Here is a 9,177-nt window from a genome sequence, read left to right on the forward strand (position 1 = left end):
ATGTTTTGAAAATAAAGGTTTCCCTGAGAAATCACATTATTGTAAATTTCGGGAATTTATCCCTAAGTTGTGAAACAGGCAGTTTAAATTATTACGAGATCCTGTTTTAAAAAGACTTCCGCTGTCGCCTAAATTAATACCACGGGATTCCTGTCCCGCGGCTCCTGAAACGGGTCAAACCGGGTCGGGGGCCGTGACAGGAAAAGGTGGTATCGGAGCCACTGTTTTAAGCTTACTGATTAAGCTCACTGTTCTAATTGATTTAAGCCTATTACAAATAGGAAAATGTTTATTTGTCATTATGTGAATATATGTGTATTAACTGATTAATTGTTAAAATTACAGTATGGGTAAACAAAAGATTTCTGCTATCTACCGCAAATTAGATAGTACACCTAAAGAACAGGGAACCTCTTCCTCCAAATCTCCCACCAATTTAGAAGAAGGAATCTTTGTCCGTAAGGCAAATTATGAAAACCCACTTACACCGGAGAAAAGGAATTCAATCCTTAGAAAAGGTCAAGAGAAAAAGAAACCCCGAACCAAGAGAGTGAGGTTTAACCCAGAAATTCAGGAAATTAACAGTAATCCACCAAGGGAAAATAACCTAGATGAAAAATGGGCAAATCTGTATCTGCTCGCTACTGTAGCAGAAAATGCAAATCTTTAAGCTTTAAATCTAGAAATATTTACTTCCTAGTAAATAAATAAATAGATCTGAGTGTGTTCTGTTTGCTGTCATGTTGTACAAACTGGTGTGCAATAAAAATGTTTATTTGTTAAGCTTTGTTCCAAAGTTTTAACTTAACATTTTTGTGTATTTTGCATATATGCCGTACAGCATGAATGAGATGTCGGAAGCATTTCAGAACCTCAACCTCTATCCTGTGCCAATTGAAGTCTCCCACAACTTCACTGGTTACATTGCTGACATAGAGGAACCGCTAGAATTCCAAGCTCCACCGCTGGAAAAAGCAAAACCTAAAAAGAAGAGAAGATATGTAGGGTGGCGAAAGGTGCGCCGAAGGAAACCTAGGAGAATCCCTAAAATAGAAAACCCTGTGAGTGTGAGCAAGGGAAAAGAAATAGAAACCGGAGAAAGCTCCAAGCCATCAGAAATAGGGATAGACCTAAAGCAAAAGGGAATAGAGATCGGAGAAAGCTCTAAACAATCTGAGGAAATCACATTCCAGGACGAAATAGACCGCCTACTGGCTAATTGTGATGTTTTAGAGCCTATCAACGATAATCTCTTCTCTTATCCTGCAACAGCCCAATTCCCAATAAACCTAGGACCAGCTATTCCAGACCCACTAGTTCACACCCGACCATTAGGCCAAATGGTGGAATGGTGGACCAATGACTGGCAATTCCAAAATATAGTTAATAGTCCCTATAGTTTTCTCCCACAGTTTGATCCAGAACCTATCCCTAATCCGCCAATGAGCTATGAAAATTTAGCTGAACTGCGTCAGTTTGGTGAAGAACTGATAGGCACCGGGAATAGGATCCGGGAAATGGGGGAGCAAATTTCTTGGAAGTACGACGAGAGGGAGCGTCGTTACTAAAACTGCCAGTGAACCAAAAGATAGGAGGAGTTTGGAGAAGTTTGTTTGTATTATAACTAATATAGTAAAACTGACTTTGTAAAATGGGCAATAAAACACTGTAAGATAAAAAGTGTGTATTGAAGTAGGTATAATATAAAACAAAACAGAAGTCGAGGCATCGACAATTTTGGCTATGCTTGCATGTTATACTGATCTATGTGTTTATCTGTGATTTTGGTATTAATAATTAGACACTAATAATTTCTATTAATACTAAATTAGCAGATGGAAAACGCTCATAGTGAACCAGTTAATGAAGTAAATCAGTCTGAGCAAAATCAGGAAGATCAATATATAACTAGACAAGATATTGAGCACTTTATTGCTGAAGGGATAGCCAATGCTATTCCAGAAATCGTGGCTGCTGTTCAGAAACCTGCCAACCCACAATTAATTCCTAGTAAACGTATTCCGGAAGATAACGGCAGTAACAGCATAAATGGAGGCGGCAATCATGACGATCATGATCCGCAACAGGCCCCACTCCCTAAGAGAATGAAAGCTGCAACGCCTGGTTGCACTTACAAAGAATTTCTTGCCTGTAAACCCGCAGAATTTGCAGGTAAAGAAGGGGCAACTGCAACACTGCGTTAGTTAGAGAAAACCGAGGCAGTAATTGCAATAAGTAAATGTGCTGAAGAAGATCAAGTGATGTATGCATCAAACTTGTTCAAAGAAGGGGCGCTAGAATGGTGGAACACGGTGCTACAAGTAAAAGGAAGAAGGGTGGCCTATGCGATGAATTGGGAAGAATTTAAGAGTCTGGTCGAAAGAAAATTATGTCCCGGATACGAGAAGGAACAAATGGCAAACAAGTTCCTAAGTCATCGTATGCTAGGTGTAGACTGTCGAGGATATACTTCGATATTCTTCGAATATGCGAGAGTGGTACCTTCCCTGGCTTCGCCAGAACCGGTACTTATTTCCCGTTATATTTGGGGATTAATTGGAGAAATCCGTAACATCGTTAAAGCTGCGAGACCACGCATGATTGACGATGCTGTGGAACTAGCTAATACTTTAACCGATGAACTAGTCCGCACCAGAGAAGAAGATCGCAAGAAGGAATTGGCTCAGAAGATTACCCAAGGACTTCGCGTGGGTAATAATAGCAATAAGTTCAAAAAGAGGGGAACATGGCAATACTCATCACCTCCTTTCTGCAGAAATTGCAAAAAGAAACACTATGGACAGTGCAATATATTTTGCAACTTCTGCAAGGCGAAAGGACATATGGAAGAAGACTGCAAAAGGAAAACAAGAGTCTGTTATAACTGCAGAGAAACGGGACATTTCCAATCTGAATGTCCTAAGTTAGCTAAACCAGCAGACAGTAGAGCTAAAACAACTGAAGGAACTACTAAGAAAAATGCACGAGCATTCCAGCTGACCACTCAAGAAGCCGAACTTATTCCAGACGTGATAGCGGGTACGTTCTTAGTGCATAACGTCTATGCAAAAGTATTATTTGATTCTGGTGCAAACCAAAGTTTCATTTATACTGCATTCTGTCAAGCTCTTAACTTACCTTTAAATACCCTTAGGCAGATCTTTACTGTTGAGACGGCAGATGGAAATTCTGTCAACATAGACAAGGTTTTGCAAGAAGTAAAGATAGAATTGTTAGGTCATAAGTTTTCTGCAAACCTGTTACCTATGAATTTAGCCGGATTCGATGTAGTGTTAGGGATGGATTGGTTAATAGCCAACCATGCTCGAATCCTGTGTGATAAAAATTCCGTAGAAATCCGTACCTCCACAGGAGAAGTAATTCTAATTACAGGAGATAGACCTCGAAAGCCACTGAAATTCATTTCAGTAATGAAATTGGCTAGTTATTCAAGGAAACAAGAAATGGTGTATATGATTTCTGTAATCATTAACACTAAAAGTAAGGAACTTCAAGATATCCCTATAGTTTCAGAGTACCCAGATGTCTTTCCAGAAGAATTACCTGGGTTACCACCTGATAGGGAAGTAGAGTTTAGAATTCATTTAATTCCAGGTACTGCACCAATAGCTAAGACACCTTATCGATTAGCACCTACTGAAATGCTAGAATTGAAAAAGCAATTAGATGAATTACTAAGCAAAGGATTTATACAACCTAGTTCATCCCCTTGGGGTGCACCAGTGTTGTTTGTGAAAAAGAAAGATGGATCAATGAGAATGTGTATCGATTATAGGGAATTGAATAAAGTTACAATTAAGAACCGATACCCATTACCTAGGATTGATGATCTTTTTGATCAGTTGCAAGGAGCTAAGTATTTCTCTAAGATAGATTTAAGATCTGGATATCACCAGCTGAAAGTGCAAGAAGAGGACATACCTAAAACTGCTTTCAGAACTAGGTATGGTCATTATGAGTTTACAGTCATGCCCTTTGGATTAACAAATGCTCCAGCCGCATTTATGGACATGATGAATAGGATCTGTAAACCATACTTGGATAAATTTGTAATCGTGTTCATTGACGATATACTCATTTATTCCAAAAGCCAGGAAGAACATTGTAAGCACTTACATGCACTCTTAACTTTGTTAAGAAAGGAAAAGCTTTATGCCAAATTCTCGAAGTGCGAATTCTGGCTACAAGAAGTGCAATTTTTAGGTCATATGGTGAATCACGAAGGAATTCACGTAGATCCTGCTAAAATAGAAGCAATCACGAATTGGAAAGCTCCACGAACGGCTATGGAAGTTAGAAGTTTTCTAGGCTTAGCTGGATACTATAGACGATTTATTAAAGATTTCTATAGGATAGCTATACCTTTAACTAAGCTAACCTGTAAAGCCATTAAGTTTGAATGGGGATCTAGACAAGAGGAAGCTTTTAGGATTCTAAAGCACAAATTGACAAATGCTCCAATTTTAGCTTTACCCGAAGGAACTGAGGATTTTGAAGTATACTGTGATGCTTCAAAATTAGGATATGGATGTGTGTTGATGCAACGCAAAAAGGTAATTGCGTATGCCTCTAGGCAATTGAAAAAGCACGAAGAAAATTATACGACTCATGACCTAGAACTAGGAGCTATAATTTTTGCTCTTAAAATTTGGAGACATTATCTGTATGGAAGTAAGTTTACTATCTATACGGACCATAAGAGTTTAAGGTATATATTTGGGCAAAAAGAGTTAAATATGAGGCAAAGAAGGTGGATGGAAATCCTAAGTGATTACGACTATGATATTCAATATCACGAAGGAAAGGCAAACGTAGTAGCAGATGCCTTAAGTCGTAAATACCATGAAAAGCAAAAGCGAGTCCGTGCTCTTAGGTTAAATCTACAATTAGATTTAATGGAACAATTGAAGAAAATTCAGGTAACGGCAATCAAGGACGATGCCGAAGGAATGAAAGGTTACCTAAAGGAATTAGAACAAGGAAAAGATGGAATTTGGAAATTCCACAAGAAACAAATTTGGGTACCTAAGCAAGGAGAATTAAGAAATAAGATTTTAGAAGAATCTCATAAATCTAGGTATAGTGTACATCCAGGAAATAATAAGATGTACCAGGATTTAAGAAATAATTTTTGGTGGATAGGAATGAAAAAGGATATAGCCGAATATGTATCTAAGTGTCTAACCTGTTCACAAGTTAAAGCCGAACATCAGAAACCTTCAGGACTACTACAACAGTTAGACATGCCTGTATGGAAATGGGAACTCATAACAATGGATTTTGTTACTAAGTTACCCAAAACCAGAAAAGGTAATGATGCTATTTGGGTAATTGTGGATCGATTAACCAAATCAGCTCATTTTCTACCAATGAAGGAAACCTTTAGCATGGAAAGGTTAGCCAAGTTGTATGTAGATGAAGTAGTATCTTTACATGGAGTCCCACTCTCCATTGTATCGGATAGAGATAGTCGTTTTACTTCCCGTTTCTGGACAAGTTTCCAAGAAGCAATGGGAACTCGACTCAATTTAAGTACCGCATATCATCCTCAAACGGACGGACAAAGTGAAAGGACGATACAAACCCTGGAAGACATGCTCCGAGCATGTGTAATTGACTTTGGTGGTAATTGGGATAGCCATTTACCATTAATTGAATTCTCCTATAACAATAGTTATCATTCGAGCATCGAAGCTGCTCCATTCGAAGCACTGTATGGACGCAAGTGCAGAACTCCCATTTGTTGGGCAGAGATAGGAGAAAGTCAATTATCGGGTCCAGAGATTGTGCAAGAAACTACTGACAAGATATCGCAAATCAAGGAAAGACTGAAGACTGCTAGAGATCGTCAGAAGAGCTATGCAGACAATCGCCGCAAGCCGTTAGAATTCCAAGTCGGAGACAAAGTACTATTAACAGTATCTCCTTGGAAAGGAGTAGTACGATTTGGTAAGAAAGGAAAACTGAGTCCCAGATATGTTGGACCATTCCCCGTAATCCAACGGATCAGACCAGTAGCTTATCGTTTACAACTACCAGAAGAATTAGCTGGAGTACATGATGTGTTTCATGTATCCAATCTCAAGAAATGTTTATCAGACGAATCCCTGGTAGTACCTCTTCAGGATATAGAGGTAAATGAAAAGCTGAAATTCGTAGAGAAACCCTTACAAATAGAGGACCGGAAAATCAAGTTTCTCAAACACAAACGACTAGTACTAGTAAAAGTCAAATGGGAATCCAAGAGAGGACCAGAATATACTTGGGAACTTGAATCAGAAATGAAGCGAAAGTACCCTCATCTATTTTAGTAAATCTCGAGGACGAGATTTTTCTCAAGGTGGGGAGGATGTAACAACTGCCACTAAAATCAATAGTTAGGACAATAATTAGTCAATAAGAAAACCCTAATTGAGACACCCAAGTGATTCTACACTAGCCCTAAAATTTTCAGAACAATTAGAATCAGGATCAGGGCCCCTAAAACTCGAGGGGGGCAAACCCTAGTTGATAATTATCTAAATTCAAACGTTGCAAACTTCTGATTGGTTAATTGTTTTGATTCACCCAAGCTAGTCCCGAGCCTAGGCAGCCTATAAATAGACTGCTTAGCTTACGGACCGTAAAGGGTTAGGCTTACGGTCCGTAAGGGAGTCCCAAAACTTGCTATAAATAGCCGACCTTGGCACTTAACTGTTGAAGTTAAAACGACGTAGAAATTCTGTCTGTACGTCGAGTTCAGGCCATTATATCACAATTAAACACACACGATCACGAGGTGCTGCCGCAATCAGGGTAATAACTCGATCGCTATTACGATTCAACGTCCGATCGATTATAACTATCCAACGATTGTCCGAGTGCTGCTCAAATTGAGCTTGTACTTTATTATTCATTGTGATTTCAACTTGAATGTTTGAGTGCTGTTCGAATTCGGACTATGCTCTGTCATTCGTTGTGAATCCATTGAATTATTAAGTATCGCGCTTGATAATAGTTGTGAGGGTTTAATCTCGTGAATTGACGTAACTGCTGAATTAGTTACTAATCCCGTTTGTGTGTGCATTGTTATTTAAATTAGGTTAAAAGGCTAATCAGTAAAGCTTATACTCTGCTCGTAAATTTGCAATGTGAGTCATTCCTCTTTTATAAACTCTTTTCTCACAGTTTGTGAGTCAACTGTTTTACAAAACTCCAAGTTATTTTCAAAGTTATAATTACAGGGATTAAGTCTATGTAATCACCAAGTTACAGCCGGTATGTGGGGTTTTGTATACATTACTTATTTCCCGTCACACTTGGACAAACGGGTGGCCAAGGGGTGATCTGACCACAGTCACAGACACCATTGGACAAATGGGCTAGCCAATGGATGGTCGAGTGACAAATACTGTGGGTAGTTGGTTTGATATCAGAAACATTGTAATTCCCCTTAATACTGTAGATTATAACAAATGTGTCGTTTTCAGTAAACTGAAGGATTCACTCAGTATTTCCCCGCTGACAAAACCTTTTTCAAACATGTTTCAGGTGATATGGTATGAGCAAAGAAAAGTGCCGTGGAGCACTCCCAGCTTAGAAAAGTGGCTCAATGTAAATAAATAAATGAACATGTTTTGAAAATAAAGGTTTCCCTGAGAAATCACATTATTGTAAATTTCGGGAATTTATCCTTAAGTTATGAAACAGGCAGTTTAAATTATTACGAGATCCTGTTTTAAAAAGACTTCCGCTGTCGCCTAAATTAATACCACGGGATTCCTGTCCCGCGGCTCCTGAAACGGCTTAAACCGGGTCGGGGGCCGTGACAGCTGTGTTCGTGGAAGACAAAACAGGAAGACGTCTTTTCAACTTTCGAATCTCAACTCTGCAATGCTCTGAGCATCGTCTTTACCCGAGGGTACGGGTAATCTAGTGGTATACCATGATGGTCTGATTCAGAGTCCCGGTTACACACCGATGCAACACGAGAAGGTGATGGTTTACGTGGGGGCATAACCAGAAGAATTGCACGACTCACAACCTGCAATAGAAGCCGTGGTCTTTCGATTTAAGTTGGAGGCATTACTTGGACGGTACTAGATGCACTACTTAGACCGATCACAAGGGCCTCCCGTGTACCTTTGTTTCGGAAGAGCTAAACATGTAATAGCAATGCTGAATGGAACTTTTGGATGGTTACGAATGTGAAACTTGAATGTGCTCGAGCTTTGCAGCTCACTAGCGACTCTAACTCACCTAATCAGACTCGCTCTGTTTAAACTGGAGAACTGAAGGAAGAGAATTTTCGAGGTGGGTCCATGCAGGGCACGGAGAAGTGATTTTGGCGAATCAGATGATATTCGCTACTTCATGGAATGAATATGGATCTCACTGTACAGCAATCCAAAGGAACTTGTGTTGAGAGAGAACACACCGGCCTCGATATTCTAATCATTTGGATTTTGATGGAATATGTTAGGATCTAAGGATCTTGTACTGGTGACTAAGTTTGAAGGCCTACACAGCGAAGCACGTGAACGACGTTAGACTTGTGCAAAAGCAAAGGTGGAACATCGGAAATCTTCTGGTTTGTGTCAGTAATCAGAAACTCCCCTTTGGAGAACTGGAACATACTATCACGGATCTTGTCACTGGACTACCTAAAACTCAGAACGGGAATAGTAACACCTGGGTGATCGTTGCGTGTCTCATGCAACCAGTACACTTTCTTACAATCAAGGAAACTGACGAGTCTTCACAGCTGTGAATGTACCTCTGAGAGAGGCGACTTTTAGGCACGAGATGCCAACTCCTTTTACCTTAGATTTTGAGCTATACCTGATTCATGACCGGCAATACACAGCACCCTTGGCTCACGTCTAGACATGAGCGATGCTTATCACTGAAGGACAACTAGATAGAGTAACAAACCATCCTGGAACATGAAGACATGCTGCGAGCATGTGCGTGATTAACTTTAGTAAACATTTGGAAGGACACTCACCTTTGGGTGAGTTCTACTGTAACCGTTACCATATTGGTATGCATGCCGCTCTGTTTGGGACATTGCATAGATGATAATACCAATCTTCTTGATGGACTAACTACGAGTCCAGGACTTGTACTCGAAACTCTTGGGAAGGTTATTTGTATCGAGAGTCGTTTGGCGGCAAC

The sequence above is a fragment of the Helianthus annuus genome, chromosome 4, assembly GCF_002127325.2.
Source record: "Helianthus annuus cultivar XRQ/B chromosome 4, HanXRQr2.0-SUNRISE, whole genome shotgun sequence".
Taxonomy (NCBI): domain Eukaryota; kingdom Viridiplantae; phylum Streptophyta; class Magnoliopsida; order Asterales; family Asteraceae; genus Helianthus; species Helianthus annuus.